Source organism: Narcine bancroftii, chromosome 3 (assembly GCF_036971445.1).
Source record: "Narcine bancroftii isolate sNarBan1 chromosome 3, sNarBan1.hap1, whole genome shotgun sequence".
Taxonomy (NCBI): domain Eukaryota; kingdom Metazoa; phylum Chordata; class Chondrichthyes; order Torpediniformes; family Narcinidae; genus Narcine; species Narcine bancroftii.
This window is the reverse complement of record NC_091471.1, coordinates 121,092,876-121,115,950: the sequence shown is the minus strand read 5'-3', so window position 1 is coordinate 121,115,950 and position 23,075 is coordinate 121,092,876. Positions and strand designations below refer to the sequence as shown.

The 23,075-nt window shown below is 39.1% G+C and overlaps 1 long non-coding RNA gene across 1 annotated transcript in view; it reads left to right on the top strand.

Annotated features, from left to right (window-relative positions):
• LOC138757517 (uncharacterized) overlaps window positions 1-10,259 on the top strand; it is a 74,789-nt gene extending 64,530 nt beyond the window's left edge. The window contains exon 5 of the long non-coding RNA XR_011353639.1: window positions 10,037-10,259. This is a non-coding gene — a long non-coding RNA (uncharacterized lncRNA). The remainder of the gene's footprint in view (window positions 1-10,036) is intronic.
• Window positions 10,260-23,075: the final 12,816 nt, after the last annotated feature.

The following is a 23,075-nucleotide window of genomic DNA, read 5'->3' as shown; positions in this document are numbered from 1 at the left end:
ACTCAGCTTTGGTGAAGTTTATGTATGATAAACTGACAAATGAAAATGACTATCCATTGAAATGGACCCAGGAGGAGGAGGGATGGTTCGAGGACTTGAAACATCGCCTAACACGAGCCCCAGTGCTCACTCTGCCCTCTTTAAAACAGCCCTTCCAGCTATTTGTCACTCATAACCAAGGAACAGCTGTGGGAGTTTTAACACAGGAAAAAGGCGGTCAGCGACACCCAGTAGCTTTCCTTTCCAAAATGATGGACCCAGTGTCTCGCGGATGGCCGACGTGTATCCAGGGAGTAGCGGCTGCTGCTCTGTTGGTAGAGGAAGCACGTAAACTTACTTTTGGAGGAAAGATGACTGTGTACACCTCCCATTCTGTGAGTGTTTTATTAACACAAACTGCCCATCGATGGCTGACTGATTCTCGCATATTAAAGTATGAAACCATTTTAATGGTTGGAGAAGATTTACAGTTTGCAAAAATTAATAGCTGCAACCCAGCTCAATTTTTATACGGCAGTGAAACAGAGAAAGAGGTGGAGCATGACTGTGTCGAGTTGACAGATCTTCAGACCAAGACCCGAGAAGACCTTTGCGATACTCCGCTGGGAGAAGGATATGAATGGAACACTAAAAATCCAATTGACAAAGTTAATGGTGGAAACTAAAATGCCTTGGATAAAGTGTCTGCCCCTAGCCTTATTAAGAATTCGTACTGCCCCACGAAAAGATGTAGGGCTGTCCCCTTATGAAATGATGTTTGGGCTTCCCTTCTGGAGTACAGTTGAGGGGTGTCCCACCTTGGGGGAAGGGGATATATTTGTTAGGAACTATTTACAGGCACTGTCACGCTCTCTTACAGATTTACGAAAGAGAGGACTATTGGCACAAACACCGCCTCTAGACTTTTCTTTACACAAAGTGGAACCAGGAGACTGGATTCTTATCAAGACTCCAGCCCCAGTGGGAAGGTCCATACCAAGTTCTCTTAACTACAGAAGCTGCAGCACGAACGAGAGAGAAGGGGTGGACACACGCATCCAGATTTAAGGGACCTGTAGAGGCGCCACAGGACCCTGATACGAACTCAGATTGGACTTGTATTCCTGGAGAAAAACCTCTTACCTTACGATTTCGCAAAAAGACTTAATTCACAATGTTATTGTTATGTTCTTTGATTTTTCTTAGTTTGCCTATGTCTTTATCAGGTGTGAAATGTAAGAAATGCAGAGATACAGTGGTCCTGTTTCAGGACCACATTTGGGGAAGAAAGGAAGGTAATTTCATTTCCCATACCTCAGTTCCTGAGAAATGCTGGGCAGAAAATACCACCCAACATCCATATACCCCTTGTGTGGAAAAAGAAGGAAATAATATGGGTCATTATATACAGATTCCTAATACCACTCCTTTCCCTCTTAACGGTTGGAAAGGTGACTCAAGCCCACCATGCCCTGATGGACTCTGGTTTTGCATACACCAACGTACTGTTCCAATGAAAAGTTACACTCCACACTTGAAATTGCCTGTCCCTTTAAGACAGCCGGACTTAGTTAGAGTCCATCCAAATAACCATGTAAGTTTCAGTAATGCAATTGGGGGAGATAACCTTTTTGTAGATCTGGCAACTAAAATTGCAGGAACTTTTAATGTAACTAATTGTTGGGTCTGTGGGGGTCCACGGATGTCAGAACAATGGCCTTGGTGGGGAGAACCTCTCAATTCATTGACCATGATTTCCCGCATTTGGACAACTAACCGAACGAGATCAAGAGAAACCTGGTCTCTCTCTAACGTCCCCTCTGGTTTTTATTGTCTCTCACGAGCTGGCAAATACCCAGTAGGAGAAAGTCCCTGCAAGGCTGTATGGATTCGCATTTCGCCTGGTGTTTTCACTTGGTTTCCTAAACCTCAGACTTGGTTCTTATCTACTGTTTTTAAAACTAATTGCCTACCCCTGTCTAATAGCAGTATTCAGTTTTGGAATTGTACCACTTCCACCATCACAGGACCATACCAATCAAATCCTGTTCTTAAAAGAGTTTGGGAAAGGGGGTATGGAGTATCCCCAAATGGATTATTCTGGGTATGTGGTAATAAAGCTTATACTCGTCTTCCCTCACAATGGAGTGGAACTTGTTTCCTAGGAATAATCCGCCCAGAATTTTTCCTTCTACCCCACGATCACGGTCATAAATTAGGCGTGAAGGTCTTTGATACATTACATCGTGAACCCCGCTCTACCACGGTACATTTGGGAGAATGGAGAGATGATTGGCCTCCAGAGTGCATAATTCAATATTATGGTCCCGCTACATGGGCTCAAGATGGATCTTGGGGTTATCGTACTCCTATATATATGTTAAATCGCATAATTCGCTTACAAGCAGTGCTTGAAATTGTTACAAATCAAACAGCTATAGCCCTGCATATACTTGCATCCCAGCAAGGTCAAATGCGCTCTGCTATATATCAGAACCGTCTAGCCCTAGACTATCTCCTAGCCACGGAAGGAGGTGTATGTGGCAAACTTAATTTGACTAACTGCTGCTTACAGATTGATGATAATGGAAAAGCCGTTCGTAAAATCGCTGATAATATTCGTACATTGTCCCATGTACCGGTTCAAACCTGGCATCCTTTCCCACAATTTAATTGGATGGACAAATGGTTTGGAGGAACCTGGTGGCGTACCTTCTTGTGGGTCATCGGAGGTATTTTATTCCTCCTACTTATTTTGCCCTGTATTATTCCCTGTCTACGCAGCCTGGTAATTTCCATGGTCGAACAAGCTATGCAACCAGGGGGGATGGGAGACCCTGTAAGACTTTTATTTCAGCGTGAGATTAATGTATCATAAAACATTTATCTTCCCTAGCTTAAAATCCCCATTCATATCTATACATATATTCAACACATTTTAAAGAGAGAAAGGGGTGGATTGTGATATAGAGAATTTAGGTTAAAAAGACTTAAGTTAAAATGTGATGATTAATCATAAATAGGGAAGCCAGAACGGACAGAGAGTTTACTAGCAGTCAAGGACAGAAGGAGCTGCTGAATATGTTTTTTTAAACCTATCTTTTCATGGTCATAGTGAGAGACATGCAGGAGACAAAGGATTGATAAGAAGTGTGAGAAACAGAATTCAGTGAATGTAGAGTTCACAGCGTACGTAACGAACGTGATAATTAATAATGCAGTTATACTTAGAATGTTTTTGTAATACTAACCAATTAAAACAGTATTAATAAGAAGGGGAAGGGCAAATAATAAAGGTATAAAAATCAATGCACTGTATGTATCGGGGCTTAACTGGTGAGAAACCAGTTGAGTCCAACTCTGCAGACTTGTAAATAAAGCTTGTCGTGTCATCAGTTTTAAAGAGACTCATGTGTGAGAAGTTTCATTTCTGACAGTATAATTTTCACTTGAAATAAGCAAAACTAAAATGAACTCTGTGATGACCTGAAAGAAAGAGGTTATCATCTGAAAAAACCCGATGGGGAAAATTTCTTCAGCAAGACACTGATGTGGTTGATCAGTTTGTGTCCAATGAGCAACAAATTTCTCTCTGAAAACTGACAAGAACCTTCCTGAGCAGTAACCATTTACCTTTCAAACACTAAAGCATGGTGAAAGTTATAAATGTTTAATTATGTGCATAGTATAAGAATTGTCTGCAACTAGTGAACTTGGAGGAATGAGATGTGAGATTGGACTATGAATTAAAGAACTTTTCTGAACTTTCATACACGTTACATACATGTGCGCTTAGAATTAGAAGGGAGTTAAATTAAGTTAATAGTAATAAGTTAAAGTTTGATCCTGTTTTTATGTTTAAAGGAAATTAAAAGAAACATTTGTCTTGGTGAATTTCTATTGCTGCTGGATTTTGGGGTCCTCTGGGCCCATAACACATCAATGACATGGTGAGTCAAAACAAGCTCCACGCATGAAACTCCAATGGAACTCTTTGATCCACAGCAATGACCCAGCTCATTGTTAAAATCTATGAAGTTTTTCACTGCTACACTCAAAAATATTTACAAATTATTAACAAGGAATTAAACAATTATCTGCATATTTAGGGAATGAGAGGCTTTTCTGATGATTAAGAGTGAGATCCTTTGGTGGCACAAGAATGTTTTGTAACTCACTGAACTCTTGGAAATGCCACAATCTAGGGAAAGCAATCTGTTCAGAGTCCTTTTATTTGCAATAATTTTAGGGGAAAAAAAGTTTAATCTGACTCTCTGTGTGTACTCTGAGCATAGAAAGTAAAATGAGCTGAAATAGATCAGTGACTGGGCAGAGAATATCTACCAGCACAGTCCATCTGGAATCGTGACATTGAACCATGTGATGTGGCAGTGCTCAATGTGACAGGCAAGTGTTTAATGGATTCAGTGGGTGTGAAACATGCCTTCAGCTACCACATAAAATGCATGACACTGACTTGGCAGCCAGTGTTATGCTGTGCCAGTTTCCTTCTCCAGTTATTTCAATAATAATGAAAATAGGTTGATGTGTTAAACAAGCTGCTATTGCTTTCAAATGCTATTGCTAAAGACTAATTTTACACCATTAAATAAAGTACTTATAGGTCTTTATTGATTTGTTTTGGTCTAATTTTTAGTGTACAAAATTCATTTGACAAAATAATATTTATCCAGAAAGAAGAATGAAGACATTCCTCATCATACACACTCCAAAATGTTATATTTTGTTGTAACTATTGTAACAAGTGGAATTATAGTGGATTTATTTATAAATATTAAATGACAAAGTTGAAAAATATCAACAGCCCTGGATGTTTCAGAACCTGTGCTATTTATTTATGTGCTTGTAAAGAGTATCAGGAATAAAACAAGGTTTTAATCTTTAAACAATATTCATTAATGACTAGGAACTCTAATTACATTTAATAGAAAACAAGGGGAATACAAAACATGCGGTGTTAAACTGTGAACTGTAATTTAATGATTTAATGTCATTGAAATGCAAAAATAAATATAATATCCCTGAAATTATGGAGTCACTCTTGCTTTATTACAAATGTTTGAATATAAATGGAGATCTCTGACTCATCCAAAATAATACATCATTCTTCCTCCTACTGATCTGGAATTACCTGCTCTTTGTTTTGGAGCAGGTATTAGGCCCAACCAATAGTTAAAACAGACCTGTTCTCTCAAGACATTGCTTTACATAATTATGATAATGGAATCTATTGACTGAATCAGGATTCTTAGGGATATCTATCAGCTCTATTAGTTTCTATCCCTTTACTTTAATGATTTCTGTTCTGGGGAAAGGATCACAAGATTTGGCTAAATGAAAGTGTCAAAACTGTCCCTTTAGTCCAGTAGTTTTTAAATGTTTTCTTTCCTCTCACATACAACCTTAAGTAATCCCTTACTAATCACAAGGCACCTCTGGCATATGGATTACTTAAGGTGTCAAGTGAATGAAAAGAAAAAGTTTGAAAGCCACTGCTTTCGTCAAACCCTTATTTAAATACACCTATGACATGTAAAACATTTGTCTGCCTTCAGTGTGCTGGATTTGACTCAATATATAATAAATAAAATGTGTGGGGAGCTGAAATTAGATAACAATACTTGATTCATCCAAAACAATTGTATATAATACAGGTTCCATATTAAGTTACATCTGATTGCTAATTGTAAAGAAATCTGTAGGCAACAAATTAACAAAACTGTTGACTGTCTGCAATTGCAGAGTTGGCGAATATCATAGAGGGGAACAGTGCATGCCACCTCTTAAAATGGAAATGCACTTTGTCTGGGGCAATCAATAAGGTCTATATTGGAAGTGATTTTGACATCAAATACTGGCACAATATGGAGAGAGTAGCCTTCAAGGTTTTTAGATGTTACATTTGAGACATGGATGGAGGAAGTGGAAAGTAGTAGGGAAAACATGTACTCAAAAGAAGCTAGGGTAAGCTCCAGCCTCTTAATTAAAAGCCAACCCAAGTAACTAGCCACATGAACTATGCTGGGAATGAAGTTGTAATGAATGGTATGCAGAAATGCAAGAAGTTCAATAATCTCAGGTGTGTGCTTAAGATTAGTGGTCAGTGGATAATTCTTCAAATGCCATTTCTTATGAATTGTGTCAATAGCCTTAGCCCACTGCTAGTTCTTCTTACCATCTTCTTCATCAGGATTGACATCTAACATTCTTTTTCTTTTCACATCCTCCTACAGTTATATTCACAGCTTAAAGCTGCTGCAGAGTTCATACATAGTAATGCTAGTGTGATATCACACTCATTGACTAATATGATTAATTGCATTTGGTCACATGCCAGAAGGATGTTCTTCTTTGGCTTGTCTTTGCGGACGAAGATTTATGGAGGGGTAATGTCCATGTCAGCTGCAGGCTCGTTTGTGGCTGACAAGTCCGATGAGGGACAGGCAGACACTGTTGCAGTGGTTGCAGGGGAAAATTGGTTGGTTGGGGTTGGGTGTTAGGTTTTTCCTCCTTTGTCTTTTGACAGTGAGGTGGGCTCTGCCATCTTCTTCAAAGGAGGTTGCTGCCCGCCGAATTGTGAGGCGTCAAGATGCACGGTTTGAGGCGATATCAGCCCAATGGCGGTGGTCAATGGGGCAGGCACCAAGAGATTTCTTTAGGCAGTCCTTGTACCTCTTCTTTGGTGCACCTCTGTCTCGGTGGCCAGTGGAGAGCTCGCCATATAACATGATCTTGGGAAGGTGATAGTCCTCCATTCTGGAGACGTGACCTACCCAGCGCAGTTGGATTTTCAGCAGCGTGGACTCGATGCTGTCGGCCTCTGACATCTCGAGTTCTTCGATGTTGGAGATGAAGTCGCTCCAATGAATGTTGAGGATGGAGCGGAGATAACGCTGGTGGAAGCGTTCTAGGAGCCGTAGGTGATGCCGGTAAAGGACCCATGATTCGGAGCCAAACAGGAGTGTGGGTATGACAACGGCTCTGTATACGCTAATCTTTGTGAGGTTTTTCAGTTGGTTGTTTTTCCAGACTCTTTTGTGTAGTCTTCCAAAGGCGCTATTTGCCTTGGCGAGTCTGTTGTCTATCTCATTGTTGATCCTTGCAACCGATGAAATGGTGCAGCTGAGATAGGTAAACTAGTAGACCATTTTGAGTTTTGTGTGCCCGATGGAGATGTGGTAGTCATGGTGGGGAGCTGGCTGATGGAGGACCTCAGTTTTCTTCAGGCTGACTTCCAGGCCAAACATTTTGGCAGTTTCCGCAAAACAGAACGTCAAGCGCTGAAGAGCTGGCTCTGAATGGGCAATTAAAGCAGCATCATCTGCAAAGAGTAGTTCACGGACAAGTTGCTCTTGTGTCTTGGTGTGAGCTTGCAGGCGCCTCAGATTGAAGAGACTGCCATCCTTGCGGTACCGGATGAAAACAGCGTCTTCATTGTTGAGGTCTTTCATGGCTTGTTTCAGCATCATGCTGAAACCTGCCATGGGTGTCAACTCACAAATAGGAGTAATCATCCAGAGCCGATCTGGGGTACGCAACTCACGACAGGACTGTGGATCGATGTAGCTGTTGATTTTCTTGGACCTTTACCAACTGGTGAGTCAATCATGGTAGTGGTAGATTACTACAGCAGATACTATGAGTACTCTGTGATGAGGTCAACGACCACTGAAAAAACAATACAAGCATTGGCAGAGATCTTTGCGAGATATGGATTGCCTGTTACGCTATACTCTGACAATAGTCCACAGTTCATTTCAGGGACATTTGCTGAATACATGAGGACCACAGGTATCCACCATCATAAAGTAACTCCTAAATGGCCGCAAGCCAATGGGGAAGTAGAGAGACAAAATCAGTCCATCGAAAAATGATTACGGATTGCTCATGCAGAAGGACAGAACTGGAGAGAAGCATTGCTATCCTATGTAGCTGTCTATCGGGCAACGCTTCATGGAACCACAGGAAAAAGTCCAGCAGAAGTACTTTTTGGGAGGAAAATCCGCACAAAAATGCCCGAAATAAAGGTAATCAGGGACGACCAGGAGATGAGGAACCACGATGCTGAAAAGAAGGGAGCAGCAAAGCTGGATGCAGACTCAAGACGTGGGGCCAGGTACTCAGACATCATGCCTGGAGATAATGTTCTTGTGAGGCAAGAGAGTGGTGGTAAGCTAGACACACCTTATTACCTTCAACCCTGCACGATTGTATCCAGAAGTGGCAGTATGATAACAGTCAAGTCTCCAGGTGGAGTCCTGTACAAAAGACATGTGTCTGGTGTAAAAAAAAAAAGTACCACTCCAGAGCGACACCGAGTGAAGTGGTTGGAAGTCCAATACGAGATGCTCAACCTGAGGGACCAGATGATGTTCCAGAGGTAGTTACCAGCATTCCCGATGAAGTGGCCGGAGTACCGGAAACACCAGAGGCCAAAGCGAGCAGTGTTTCCGGTGCTGAGGGTGAACAACCAAGTTGCGACAATAGCATTGCAGGAAGGCCAAGACGGGACAGGAAACCACCTAAGCGATATGAAGATTTTGTGCCATATTTCTAATCATGCCCGCATTATCATGAAAGTAAAAGTTTGTGATAGTTGGAATGAGTTTCAATGAAGCGCAGTAATGTTACTCACCAAGGAAGAGAAATGATAATGGGAACATTTGGACAGCGATTTGATCAATACATCATAAAGTACATGTATGAGTGCTGTATGAATTGCATTTTTGTTTAGTCGACTATTTGGTATTTTATTAAATGAAAAAAAAACAAAAGTATTGGAATTTAAACATGTGAGGTGTATAAATTTAAATGTTTACATTTTGCATATGAGGTGAGCATTGTATTAGTATAATTACAGAAGAACAGTTGAGCTATTATATTACATTTGGTTATAACATGTTTATGTTACATTTTGTGAAGAGGGAATTTGAAGTTGTTTTTGTTTTGAATTTGAAGTTGTTTTGTTGGTTCAGAAGGCAGAAAAATGCTATTGATATGGAGGGATGTCATGATAATGAATATGCATGATATGTATTAACCTGACTGGAAGTCAAATGGTATGCACTGGAGGTGGAAGGTGCAGGATGATGAAATAAGGGAAGCAGGAAAATAAAGACACAAGATGTTCAACTGGTAAAGCATGTGGAGATGGTGTTATTAATTTCACATTTCGGGCCACAAATCTGACATCATGCCAGAAGGATGTAGAGGGGATAGAAATGCTATTGCTTCTGGTGCATGGTAGAATTGACCTGTTGCTGTTAAAAGGTGAAGTAAATATAGTCAAAGGTACCCTTAACTGATGTTGACACTGCAACTGTGATACATGTCTGTTCTCTTGAACTATCCATCTCTTCCAAGAAAGCATGAAATTTAGATTTTCCCTTTGGATTGAGAAACTTTATAACCTTCCTCATGCAACACTGAATGCTTCCAAATATTACCATTTGACAGGCTTGAATTACAAGGAGAGGCAGTATAAGCTGAGACTTCCCTGGAGCTGAGGCCACCGAGCAGGGTTGGTGAATCTCATGGCAGTTTATAAAATTATAAGAAGCATAGATAAGGTAAATCCTCATAATCTTTTTTTGCCTTATTTGTGTTTAGAGGGGAAAGATTTAAGAGACCTGCAGGGCACCTTTTTTCACATAGAAGGTGGTGTATATCTGTTGGCAGAGGAAGTGGTAGAGGCAGTTTCAACTGTAATATTTAAGAGATATTTAGACAAGTACAAGATTTGAAAAGTTTGGAAGGATAGGTACCAAACCAAGCAAAATATACTTGCTTTTGTAGACAACTTGGTTGGCCAACTGGACAAGTTGGGCCAACTGATCTGTTTCTGTGCTGTGAAGGACTATTACTTTCTGACTATGACTTTTAGCTCCAGGCTGGAAGGAGCAAGATACATCATAGTCATGTTGATAGTCAGTAGAAATACATTCTTTGTTCTGTTCAGAGGTTGCATTTGAAAATATGGCAGGAGAATCTTCCTTGAAACATAGATTCCTCATACATTGTCTTTGCTTATTTTCAGGAAAGATAACCTTGGCTGCTGAGAGCATACCTCTCCATTGTTCTTCCAGTGATATAACCTGCTCAGTGTGCCCTTCACTCATTCTTCAATTCAAGAGAAATACCACCGCTTTGAATCCTGACTTGCAACAAATGTTAAATGGAGAACTCAACAATGTTCACTTTTCCTTCTGCAGGCAGATGCAATTTCAAACATCCAATAAATAATTGATAGTCCCTTTAAATCAATGGTTTTCAACCTACTTTTTCCACTCCATACTAGAAATTGTGGACACATTGTTCTATAGATTCAGGATCAGTTCATGTTTTTACAAGAGAGGATACAAATAACCTCCCAAGGATGTTGGGAAACATAGAGACTAATGCAAGGGAGCAACTGAAAGAAATCAGTATCTCTAAGGACATGGTCTTGGGGAAATTGATGGGGTTGAAGGCAGATAAATCCCAAAGGCCTGATAATCTACATCCTAGGGTACTCAAGGAAGTGGCCATTCAGATAGCAGATGCTTTAAGAATTATTTTCCAGAACTCGATAGACCCAGGATCAGTACCCATGGATTGGAGGGCAGCTAATGTTACCCCACTATTTAAAAAGGGGGGTAGAGAAAAAGCGGGGAATTATCAGCCGGTGAGCCTTACATCAGTAGTGGGCAAAATGATGGAATCCATTATTAAGGATGTAATAGCGGAGCATATGACTAGCAGAGAAGGGATTGGACGGAGTCAACATGGATTTACAAAAGGTAAATTGTGCTTGACAAATCTATTAGAATTCTTTGAGATGGTGACAGGTAAAATAGATGGGGGAGAGCCAGTGGATGTGGTGTACCTGGACTTCCAAAAGGCCTTCGATAAGGTCCCGCATAAATGACTGGCTTCCAAAATCAAGGCTCGTGGGATTGGGGGAAAAGTATTGATGTGGATTGAGAACTGGCTGGCAGGTAGAAGACAGAGCGTTGGGATAAATGGCTCATTTTCTGAGTGGCAGGTGGTGACCAGTGGGGTACCACAGGGATTTGTACTGGGACCCCAGCTGTTCAAAATTTACATTAATGATCTGGATGAGGGGATTGGATGTAATATCTCCATATTTGCAGATGACACTAAGCTAGGAGGGGTTGTGTGCACGGAAGAGGGGGTCAGGAAGCTCCAGTGTGATTTGGATAAATTGAGGGACTGGGCAGATACATGGCAAATGCACTACAATGTGGATAAATGTGAGGTTATCCACTTTGTTAATACAAACCGGAGGGCAGATTACTATTTGAATGGCAATATATTAAGAGATGGGGAAGTTCAGAGAGACCTAGGGGTACTTGTACATCAGTCTCTGAAGGCGAGCATGCAGGTACAGCAGGCGGTTAAAAAGGCAAATGGTATGTTGGCCTTCATATCAAGAGGGTTTGAGTATAGGAACAAGGATACCTTACTGCAGCTGTACAGGGCCTTGGTGAGACCCCACCTGGAGTATTGTGTGCAGTTTTGGTCACCTTATCTAAGGAAAGATGTTCTTGCAATGGAGGGAGCGCAGAGGCGATTCACCAGGCTGATACCTGGAATGGCAGGAATGACTTATGAGGAAATATTGTGCAAATTGGGATTGTACTCCCTGGAGTTTAGAAGATTGAGAGGGGATCTCATAGAGACATATAAAATTCTGGCTGGACTGGACAGAATGGATGCAGATGGGATGTTTCCAATGATGGGAAAATCCAGAACCCGGGGTCATGGTTTGAGGATAATAGGCAAACCATTTAGGACCGAGATGAGGAGGAATTTCTTTACCCAGAGGATGGTGAATCTGTGGAATTCATTGCCTCAGAGGGCAGTAGAGGCAGGTTCATTAAATATATTTAAGAGGGAATTAGATATATTTCTTCAGTATAAGGGTATTAAAGGTTATGGAGAGAAGGCGGGGACGGGGTATTGAACTTTAAGATCAGCCATGATCTCGTTGAATGGCGGAGCAGGCTCAAAGGGTCGAATGACCTACTCCTGCTCCTATCTTGTATGTTTCTATGTTTTCTATGTTTCTATGTGGATTGGAGGGTAGCTAATGTTATCCTACATTTTTAGGAAAGGAGGGAGAGAGCAATCAGGGAATTATAACCTGACATCAGTGGTGGAAAAGATGCAGGAATCAATTACAAAAGATGAAATAGTGGCACACATGGATATCAGTAACAAGTTCAGTCCAAGTCAGCAAGATTTACAAATGAAAAGTCATGCTTGACTAATCTGGAATTTTTTGAGGATGTAACTAAAATGGATAAGGGAGAGCCAGTGGATGTAGTGTACCTGGACTTTCAGAAAGCCTTTGATAAGGTTCCACATAGGAGATTAGTGGACAAAATTAGAACACATGGGTATTGGTGGTAGGATACTGACCTGGATAGAAAATTGGTTGGCAGCCAGAAATCAAAGAGTAGGGATAACTTGTCCCTTTCAGAATTGCAAACGGTGACTAATTATGTACTGCAAGGCTTGGTGCTGGGACCACAGCCATTTACAATGTACATAATGATTTAGATGAAGGAATTAAAAGTAACATTATCATATTTACAGATGACACAATGCTGGGTGGCAGTGTGAAATGTGAGGAGGATGTTCTAAGAATGTAGGGTGACTTGGACAGGTTGGGTGAGTGGGCAGATGCACTGCAGATGCAGTTTAATGTGGATAAATGTGAAATTATCCTCTTTGCTGGCAAGAACTGGAAAACAGATTACTATCTGAATGGTGCCAAGTTAGGAAAAGGGGAAGTTTATCGAGATCTAGGTGTCCTTACTCAACTGTCACTGAAAGTAATCATGCAGGTACAACAGGCAGTGAAGAAGCTAATGGCATGTTGGCCTCCATAACAAGGGGAGTTTAGTATAGGAGAAAAGACGTCCTTCTGGAGATGTACACAGCTCTGCTGAGACCACATCTGGAGTATTGTGCACAGTTTTGGTCTCCAAATTTGAGGAAGGACATTCTAGAGTGCAGCTTAGATTTACAAAGTTAATTCCGGGATTGCGGGACTCTCATATGTTGAAAGATTGGAGCGACTGGGCTTGTATACACTGGAATTTAGAAGAATGACAGGGGATCTGATTGAAACATATATGAGTATTAAGGGATTGAACATGCTAGAGGCAGGAAACAAACTCCCAATGTTGGGAGAGTCCAGAACCAAAGGACATAGTTTAAGAATAAAGGGTAGGCCACTTAGAACAGAGTTGAGTAAAAACATTTTCACCCAGACCATTGTGGATCTGTGGAATGTTCTGCCACAGAAGGAAATGAAGGGCAATTCTCTGGATCCTTTCAAGAAAGAGTTAGATAGAGCTCTTAAAGATGATGGGGTCAAGGGATATGGGGAGAAGGGAGGAAAGGGTACTGATTGTGGATGATCAGCCATGATCACAGTGAATGGTGGGCCTGGCTTGAAGGGCTGAATGGCCTACTGCACCTATTACCTATTAAATAATTCTTATGCCATAGGTGTCCTGTGATTAGTAAGGGATTACCTAACATGGTATGTGAGTGAGAAGGGAAGGTTGAGAATCACTGCTCTAGACCCAATTGTTACTGAAATATTTTGCTTGAGAAAAATTGTCATTGGCCCATTTCCTTTGGAGTTCTGAAACTGTACACATGACGAGTCATTTTGGTACGATTAAAACAGTGGTTTTCAAACTTTCTCTTTCCACTCACATGCCACCTTAAGTGATCCCTTACTAATCACAGAGCACCTATGGCATAGGGAATAGTTAAAATGGTATGTGAGTGGAAAGAAAAAAGTTTGAAAACCATTGCTTTAATTAAAGTGCGTAGAATGTCTTTCTGAATGTCTGTTCAACATTTGGAGAAGATAGTAACATTTGGCACCAAATTGTCATTACAAACCAACTGATCTACCTGCAATGTCAACTTGAAACTTCTCTAAAGTGGAAATGTTGTCTGATAGTAGAGAACTGTCAGTGGAACCTAATTGTGGGTCAGTACTCATCTGACTGTAATGCTCAAGAAATGAAAAGCAGATTTCCAAGGTGAAGGGTTGATCAGATGCCATGTAACTTCCCACTCAATTGCTGACTGTTGCTTTTAGTATATGGTCTCCCAGTTTTCCCCAACTTTTTTTGTAACTTTTGAATGTTTGAATTGTTTGAAATTATCGTAGATGTTTAAATATGCTTCATAGATATTGCAATGGAGGAAGTGCTGGCAGGCTGTCAAAATACCATCAGGAGATTTTTGTGATGATCCTTTAGGATCTATGATTGAAGTACTACTAACCACATGCAGGCCATTCCAATGTACTGGAAGATATATATATCTGGATATAGAGGGTCAGCTAGATCAGCTCTTCCTGTCCCACTTAAATCATTGTGGGTAGCTGAGTTCCATGAACAGCAGATTTTGGTTGCAGTCCAGTTACATACATTCTAACATTCACAATATTCTATAAAGGTAATGGTGAGTGCATTGGTATGTACATAACTTATGTCAGGTAGGATTCATGGATGGTGTGTATAGGTACATTGTTTGATGACAATTCTTCACTAAATGGCATCTACAAAACAAGAACCACAAACATTGTTATAAATGTTGTGGTTTATGCCTGTTTATGTCAATTGAAGTAAAAACAAAACAATGCAGGTTTCCGCTTTCTCGTATCTTATGAGTATGCCCCCTCTGTTAATTTATTTTATTTTTGTTCCCTTTTACTGCCTCTCCATTGTAGTTTGTTACACATATTTTCTTTGAGTGTTTTTTTTTTCATTCCAGTCCTTTATTTTATTTTGTTTTAAATTTTAGTATCATTCATTTTCTGTTCAATCCCAATTTAACCAGGTAAAATATCGTCTTCCCAAAAAAAGAAAAAAAATCCTGCCTTCACTCCCATTGCTACACCGAAACAAAATTTAAAATAACTCATTCTCCACCATCATTTTCATGTGGCAAATGATTACCCGGGGTCTCCACTGAAATTTCAGTGAACACCCAAACAAAGTTCTCCTTTCCCTGAAAGGTAGTAGCCGTATCCAAGTCACAAAAGAAATCAACAACTGATAGTAGAGCAATCCCTGCAACCAAAACAATGCTAAAACACATAGCAATGCAAAGATTTCCAGTGTATTTATCAATGCATTAAAAAAAATCCTGCCTTCACTCCCATTGCTACACCGAAACAAAATTTAAAATAACTCATTCTCCACCATCATTTTCATGTGGCAAATGATTACCCGGGGTCTCCCTCCATAAATCTTCGTCCGCGAAGCCAAGCCAAAGAAAAAAAAAACTAATATGCTGAAATATTAAATTTATCCAAGGTCAGTCCATGTTCAGGAAGCTGATAGCTTCTTGTACTAAGATTTTGAGAAAGAGAAACACAATCAGTGCTGATATGAAAACAAATATCAAGTTGCCAGCCTTGGCAAAATATGGAACCATGTGGTTGATCCATTTTATTCTTTAATTATGATGTTATATGTGCAGTACTTTTATATTTACTGGTGATGTCAAGCTTTAGATTAATTATGATCTGTTTCTTTTGCTGTAACTGTAGCTTTTCTGTGATTTTTACCACAATGAGCAGGAATATCATTGCAGAACCATTTTCTCAATTCATGGTTTACTCTCTGTTGCTTATTTTTGAAAATAAGATTCTACAAACTTGACATCTGAACAAAGTAAGGTTTTTACTTTGTAAAATAGGCCACTTTTTTTTGTTAATGTTACCTGCGTAACAATGTGACAGATAGCACACTTCCTAATATTGCCCTTTGAGGTATTTTTTTCTAATTCCCCTAAAAGCATAATAGAAATGTCATTGAAACTTAATCAAGATAGGAAGAAGAGCCGTTATCAGCCAGTCAGGATGACTTTGGTAACAGAAAAATATGTAAAAACTGTGAGAAGGATAAAATGAATAGTCACGTGTAACAACCTGTGTTCGTGAATAACAACCAAGCAGCCAAATCAAAGCTGATTATTTCACTTTCAAATTCGAGTGAAATAACAAAGGGGATGGTGTTAACACAGTTGGTGAGATGTATTTGGGCTTTGAAATGGTCTTGGATGAAATGCTGAATAATGTAAAATGGAGATAGAGTTAGCTAGAGAGAAAATAATTTATTTTTAACATTTTGGAATGAAAGATAAGATCTGGCTGGATAGGAATATCTCTTTGAGGAGAAGGTCATGCAGAAACAAGTCAATAAGCTTGGCGTCTGCCCAAGAAAGAACCCAACACTTAATTTAAAAGAAAGACTTGGGGTTGTACAGTGCTAATCTCAAGACATTTTAACATCTTACCTGATTGATGACACTTCCAACAATTCAATTCCTAAAACTGCATGAAAGCGCCAAGATAAATATTTTGTTCTACTCTCCAGGTTGGCACTAGAGGTCACATCTCAGAGGTGAGGATGCTACCAACAGAGCTACAGCTGACACTTGTGTTAGACTGATAAAGCTTGTGCAATTTTACCTGATGTATCAATGGTACTCATTAGTTTACAGGAACTACAAGTTGTGAGCAAGGTCGGCATCTTTTTGCTGCATTGATGAAGGTGCCAACAGTCAGATTAGATGCTAAAATATCTTGGGTAGGTAATTTTTAACAAATCTTGTATAGTTTTTTGAGGAGGTTTCCAGGAAAAATTATGAAAGAAATGCTGAAATGTTGTCTACATGGGCTTTAGTGAGGCCCTTGACAAGGACTCACATGGGAGGTTATTCAGGTAGGTACAGCGCTCAGTATTGAGGGTGAGGTAGTGAACTGGATTTGACTTTGGCTATATGGGAGAAGCCAGAGAGTGGTGGTCAATGACTGCCTCTCTGACTGGAGGCCTGTGATTCAAAGATCAGTGTAGGGTCCATTCTTGGTTGTCATCTGTATCAATAATGATGTGGTAAATTGCATTAGCATGTTCGAAGATGACACAAAGATTGGAGGTGGAGGATGAGAAAGGTTTTCAAAGCTTGCAGCAATATCTTGACCAGCTGGAAAAATAGGGTGAAAAATGGCAATTGAAAGTTAAAGCAGGTAAGTGAGAAGCACTGCATTTTGGAAGGACATAGCAAGGTAGAGCATACACAGTAAATGTTAGGGCTCCGAAGAGGGCAGGAGAATAGAGGGATTTGGGAATACTGATACATAACTCCCTGAAAGTGGCATCACAGGAAGAAAAGGTCATAAAGAGAGGCTTTGGCACATTGACCTTCATAAATCAATATATTGAGAATAGGAGTTGATATATTAGGGTAAAGTTGTAAAAGAGGCCAAATTAGGAGTAATGTCCAGTTTTGGTTACCTAACTACAGGAATAAATAAAATTGAAAGAGAGCACAAAAAAACTTAATGGGATGTTGCCAGGAATTGAGGACTTAATTCTCTGGAGCATAGAAAGATGAGGCAAGATTTGATAGAGATATATAAAATATGATGGATATAGATAGAGTAAATGCAAGGCTTTTGCCACTGAGGTTAGATGAGATACAAACCAGAAGACATGGGTTAAAGGTTGATAGGGGAAATATTTAGAGGGGGAATATAAGGGGAATTTCTTCACAACAGAAAATGGTGGGAATATGGGACAAGCTGCCAACTGAAGTGGTGAATTAAATGTTAATGTTTAAGAAAAATTTGGACAGGTACATGGTTGGAAGGGGTATAGGTTGAGTAAATTGTATAAATATGAATATTTTTCGTGAATTCAATATTTGTTTCAATCAATTCCTTTCTTCAGAAATCTTTTCTTCAAGGTTTAAATAAAGTAGTTTGGGAATTTTTATGGAAAGGAAAATTAGCAAGAGTAGCGATGCATAAATTGACTTTGGGACGTTGGCAACTATCTATTTTTTAAAATTATTATGAAGCAGCTCAATTAAGATTTATTAATTGAATGTTAGATGTTTCTAATCCTCCTAGTTGGGCTCGGGTGGAATTGGCTGCGATATTGGAATCTTGTTCTCATCAGTTTGTATTTAAATGGAATACTGTCTTATTACAGAAATATAATGTACCAATTTTGAAACATTTATTAGAAATTTGGACTAAAAGGAATTTATTAATAGGATCAAAAGGTAGTTTATCAATTCAAACCCCAATATATCAAAATAAATTAATTATTTTTTCATTGAATAATAGAGTTTTAGAAAATTGGTGGATTGAAGGAATAAAAAGATTGCAGGATTGTGTTGAAGAAGGTGAATTTTTATCATTTAATGAGTTTAAAGAGAAATTTGGGATTTTAGAGAATTCTCTGTTTATTATCAAATTAGGGCATTAGTGAAAGATAATTTTGGATGAGAAATGAAAATTTCTAAGTTAACTATAATTGAATTTATGGTTTCATATTTTTCAGATAAGGGTTTTATATCAGATGTATGCATTATTACAAGATAGTATGGTTAAAAATATTTAGATACATCTAGGATTAAACGGGAGCATGATTTAAGTTGTGAGATTAGTCAAGTGGATTGGGAAAATATGTGTAATGATGGGTTGACTAAATTAATTAATGTAAGATATAGTATGGTTAATTATAATTTTTTGCATCATTTAACTCCTGAAAAATTGAAAAAAATATGGATTTAGTAATTCAGATTTGTGTTTTAGGTGTGAATTATGTATTAGAACATTTATACATTTATACAAATTAGGATTTTTCTCGAAAATTTGTTTAAAATTCAATTTCCTTTAGATCCACAAATTTTTTTGTTAGGTTATTTTATTCCGTTAGTGGAGCTGGGGTTAGATAAGTTTCAGACAGTGCTTGACAGTTGTTCATAAATGTATTGCCATAACTTGGAAAGATGAAGTGGAGTTAAATTTAACTCGTTGGCATAAGGAGTTGAAGTCGTGTATTTACATGGAGAAAATAACACATAATTTACATAATAATTATGATTATTTTTTGTTAAAGTGTGGACATCTTATATAAAGAATATGAATTTAGTAATATTGTAAATTACTGAATGTTTTAGTTTTTTTTAATGCTTCCCTTGAGGGTTCTGTTGTGGGAGGGGGGAAGGGAGGTTTGTTTTATTGATTTATTATTATTATTAGATTGCTTATTCTGTAAAAGTCTGTTTATTCACATTGAAAAATTTTAAATAAAGTTTTTTTTTAAAAGGAGAATATGTCATTCAGGAAGATGCAGAAAATGGAGAGATATAGTTCATGTGCAAGTTGATAGAATTGGTTCAGTTTTGATATCATGGCCAGCATAGATATTATAAATGGCAGAATTGTTCCTGTTCTGTATACTCTATGCTCTGCAACTGGATTCTTGACTTCCTCTTCTGAAGACCACAGTCAGTATAAATCAGAAACAATATCTCTTCCTCTCTATCAACATAGGCATACCTCAAGGATGCACCTCACCTTCAGCTTTGTTCATGATCTGGGTTAAATGATGTGCACATCCACAATCCTCTTCTTTTCCGCAAAGCATCATTCCAACCGAAGGCTAATCTTCTTTCATATTCCCATTGACTTCCTTGATGGCACATTTGCTCAAAAGTTGCTTTGATGACAAGGACAGCCACAGTCAAGGCTCTGGAATTCAATTCACATCTAGCAAGGAATTTAAAGGCTCAGTGGTCCAGGCAAAACCAAAACTGAGCACCTGTGGGAAGATCATTGATGAACAGGAGGCAACTGATAGCACTCCTGTCAACATTTTCCATTATTCCCTTTGTGTGCATAATTATTTATTGGCAATCATTTGAATGAGATTAGCTCTCGGAGTGTATTCCTTGTAGACCTCATAGAACCATTTCAGATATTGAAAGGCCTAGACAGAGTAGATGTGGCACACTTGTTTCCCATTTTGTTTGAGTCTAGGACAAAAGGGCACAACTTCAGGATTGAAGGATTGCCATTTAAAACAGAGATGCAGAGGAATGTCTTTAGGCAGAGGGTGGTGAACCTTTGGAATTTTGTACCATGAGCAATTGGAGGCCACACTGTTGGGTGCATTTAAGACAGAGATTAATAGGTATATGAATAGTCAGGGTATCAAAAGGTTATGGGGAGAAGGCAAGGGAGTGGGGCTGAGTGTGAGAATGGATCCGCAGATATTGGAATGGCAGAGCTAACTTGATGGGCTGAATAGATTGAGTCTGCTCCTATATTTTATGATCTTATGACAATCATTGTCAATCTTTTTTATAATTTACCTACCACCTTAAGTAATCCCTTACTAACAGACCACCTATAGCATCCTATACCATGTACTTTCTGTGGTTAGTGAAGTGGTATATGAGTGGGTACTTGAGAACCACCGTCTTATGATTTAGGTCATCTCTGCACAATTTTCCATAGTGACATCTAGGGGGCAGTAGAGTGCTGTAGCCAGTTCCATCCTGATCCTCTGTGTTTATGTTCTGCCTGTGACTATGTGGGTTTTCTTTAAGCATTTGTATCTTCACACTTGCCAAAGGCATGGGGTTCATTGGGATTATTGCCAACTGTAAAATTATCTCCAGTGTGGGTAGGTGACAGGATTGATTAGATTCACAGAATAGGTGAGGGAATGGGATAGCTCCAAATGCCAGAAATGTGCTGAATTATGTCTCAAGAACTTTGTCTCAAGAAGCTTTTTCTAGATCTTTAGATCTGAAGGAAATCCTAACTGATTTGTTTTTGCTGCTAATTAATTCATAATTAATTACTAGCAAGTTAATCTCATTGGCACACATTCCCACCTTTACAGACATATACTTGTCAGAATAAATGTCAGAGAATGGCTAAAAAAACTGTCACCCTCCTTTATAACCCAAGTGATACAATTACCTTCTAGCTCAGGATTATTGTGTTTTTGCTCAAACAAAATAAAAACTGTTGGTGTTCATCATGGAACAAGGCACAAAATGTAATTTCTATCTGCTCAGGATTGAAATAAATTACAGTTTTACACTTAGCTTTCATCAAAATCATATATTGAAGGGCCAGGAATATATTTTCCTCAAAGGCAAATATGTAGAGTTCAAGGGCAGCATGTTCCTATTAGAATGAAAGGCAAGATTAACAAGATTAAGGAGGACTGGTTCTGAATTTCTCTACACTGGAAAAAAAAAAGATGGTCATCATTTCCCATATCTATGCTTCCCAAGATTTATTGACCTCAATAATATCGTGAGTCAGCCACCTAAGCTCCAAGGAAGGCCTAATCTCTACTGCTTCTTCTTATCACTTGAGCCCTCCAGTTCTGGTAACATTCTCGCAAATCCTTTCTGCACACTTTACAGATTAATTAAATCATTTTAAAATTGGGCAACAAGAACTGCCCACAATGTTGTACATGTGCCCTTATCATTATCATATACTGTTGCAGCATAACGTCCTGATTCTTGTACTCCATGCCATTAATGATAAAGGTAAGGGTGTCAAAAGCTATCTTCACACTCTCTCTACTTATGTTGTAACATTCAAAGATCTATGTACCTGAGGCCCCATATCTTTGTTCTATAATATGATCCAGAACCCTACCACACATTGTCTCATTTCTGTCCTGTTTTTCTTACCAAAATGCATCACCTCACAAGTTAGTTAAATTCCATCCATGATTCATTGGCCCACTTCCCTAGTTGAACTAATCCCATTCTAAACTTAGAACACCTTACTCACTCTCCACTATAACACCAACTTTAGTGTCATCCATAAACTTTCTCACCATGTTCGCTACATAATCACACAAATTGTTAATATATATGGAAAACCACAGTGGGTCCAGCAGAGTAGTACACCACTGGTCATCAGCTTCGAATTTGAAATGCAGTCCTCTACTATCACCCTCTGACTCCCAACTAGATCCCATGTGATCTAAACTTCCAGACTACACCATAATGTGAGTCCTTGTCAAAGGTCTTAATGAAGTCCATGTAGAAAACATCCATCACTCTGCCCTGATCAACCCTTTTGGTGAGTTTTTTCAAAAATTGCTATCAAAGTTAGGAGACCTGAATCCCCTTGCACAAAGCTATGCTAATTGTTTTTATTTATTAGACTTTGCCTATCCAAATGTATATCATCCTGGGTAGTATTGCTGAGGATGATCTGACAGAGGACAACAACGGTGACCAGGTCTCTGGCACCGTGATGAAGAAGGAAAAGAAACATGCAGTTAGATTGAGTGCCATTAAATAAACCAGAGGTGATTAGAGAGCTTAAGGTAAAGGCACCCTGAGGAGGTAGTGATCATAATGTGACTGAGTTCACAGTGAAATTTGAAAAGGAAAGACTAAAGTCCAATGTGTCGATATCTCTGTGGAGTAAAGAAAACTACAGTCATATGAGAGAGGATCTGGCCAAAGTTGATTGGGAAAAAACACTATTAGGAAAGACAACAAATCAGCAATGGCTGGAGTTTCTGCAAAAAATGAACAACGTGCAGGACAGGTACAAACCAAAAGGAAAGAATGCTGTGATGGAAAAATAAATGAGACCATTATGGCTGAGGAGCGAAATTAATGACAAAGTAAATGCTAAAGGGAGGGCATACAAGGAAGCAAAAATTAGTGGGAAGACAGAGGACTGGGAAACTTTTAAAAACTAAGAAGGTGTTTGGAAGGAAAAGAGAAATTATGAAAGGAGGTTAGCAAATATAACCATGTAACCATATAACAATTTACAGTATGGAAACAGGCCATATCGGCCCTTCTAGTCTGCACTGATTTATGTGAAACTCCACTCGTTCCACCTACCCACTCCCATGCCCATAACCCTCTAATCCCCTCACATCCATGTACTCATCCAACCTCCTCTTAAATGACAGAATTGACCCTACCACAATTACTTCTTCCAATGGATCATTCCACTCAGCCACCACTCTCTGAGTGAAGAAGCATCCTCTTATATTACTCACAAAGTTTTGCCCCCTAACCCTTAACTTATGACCCCTTGTACCAATCTCTCCTACCCTCAGGGGAAAGACCCTATTCACATTTTCTCTATCTATTCCTTTCATAATTTTAAATATCTCTATCAAATCCCCTCTCAACCTTCTACGCTCCAACGAATAAAGACCCAGTCTACTCAATCT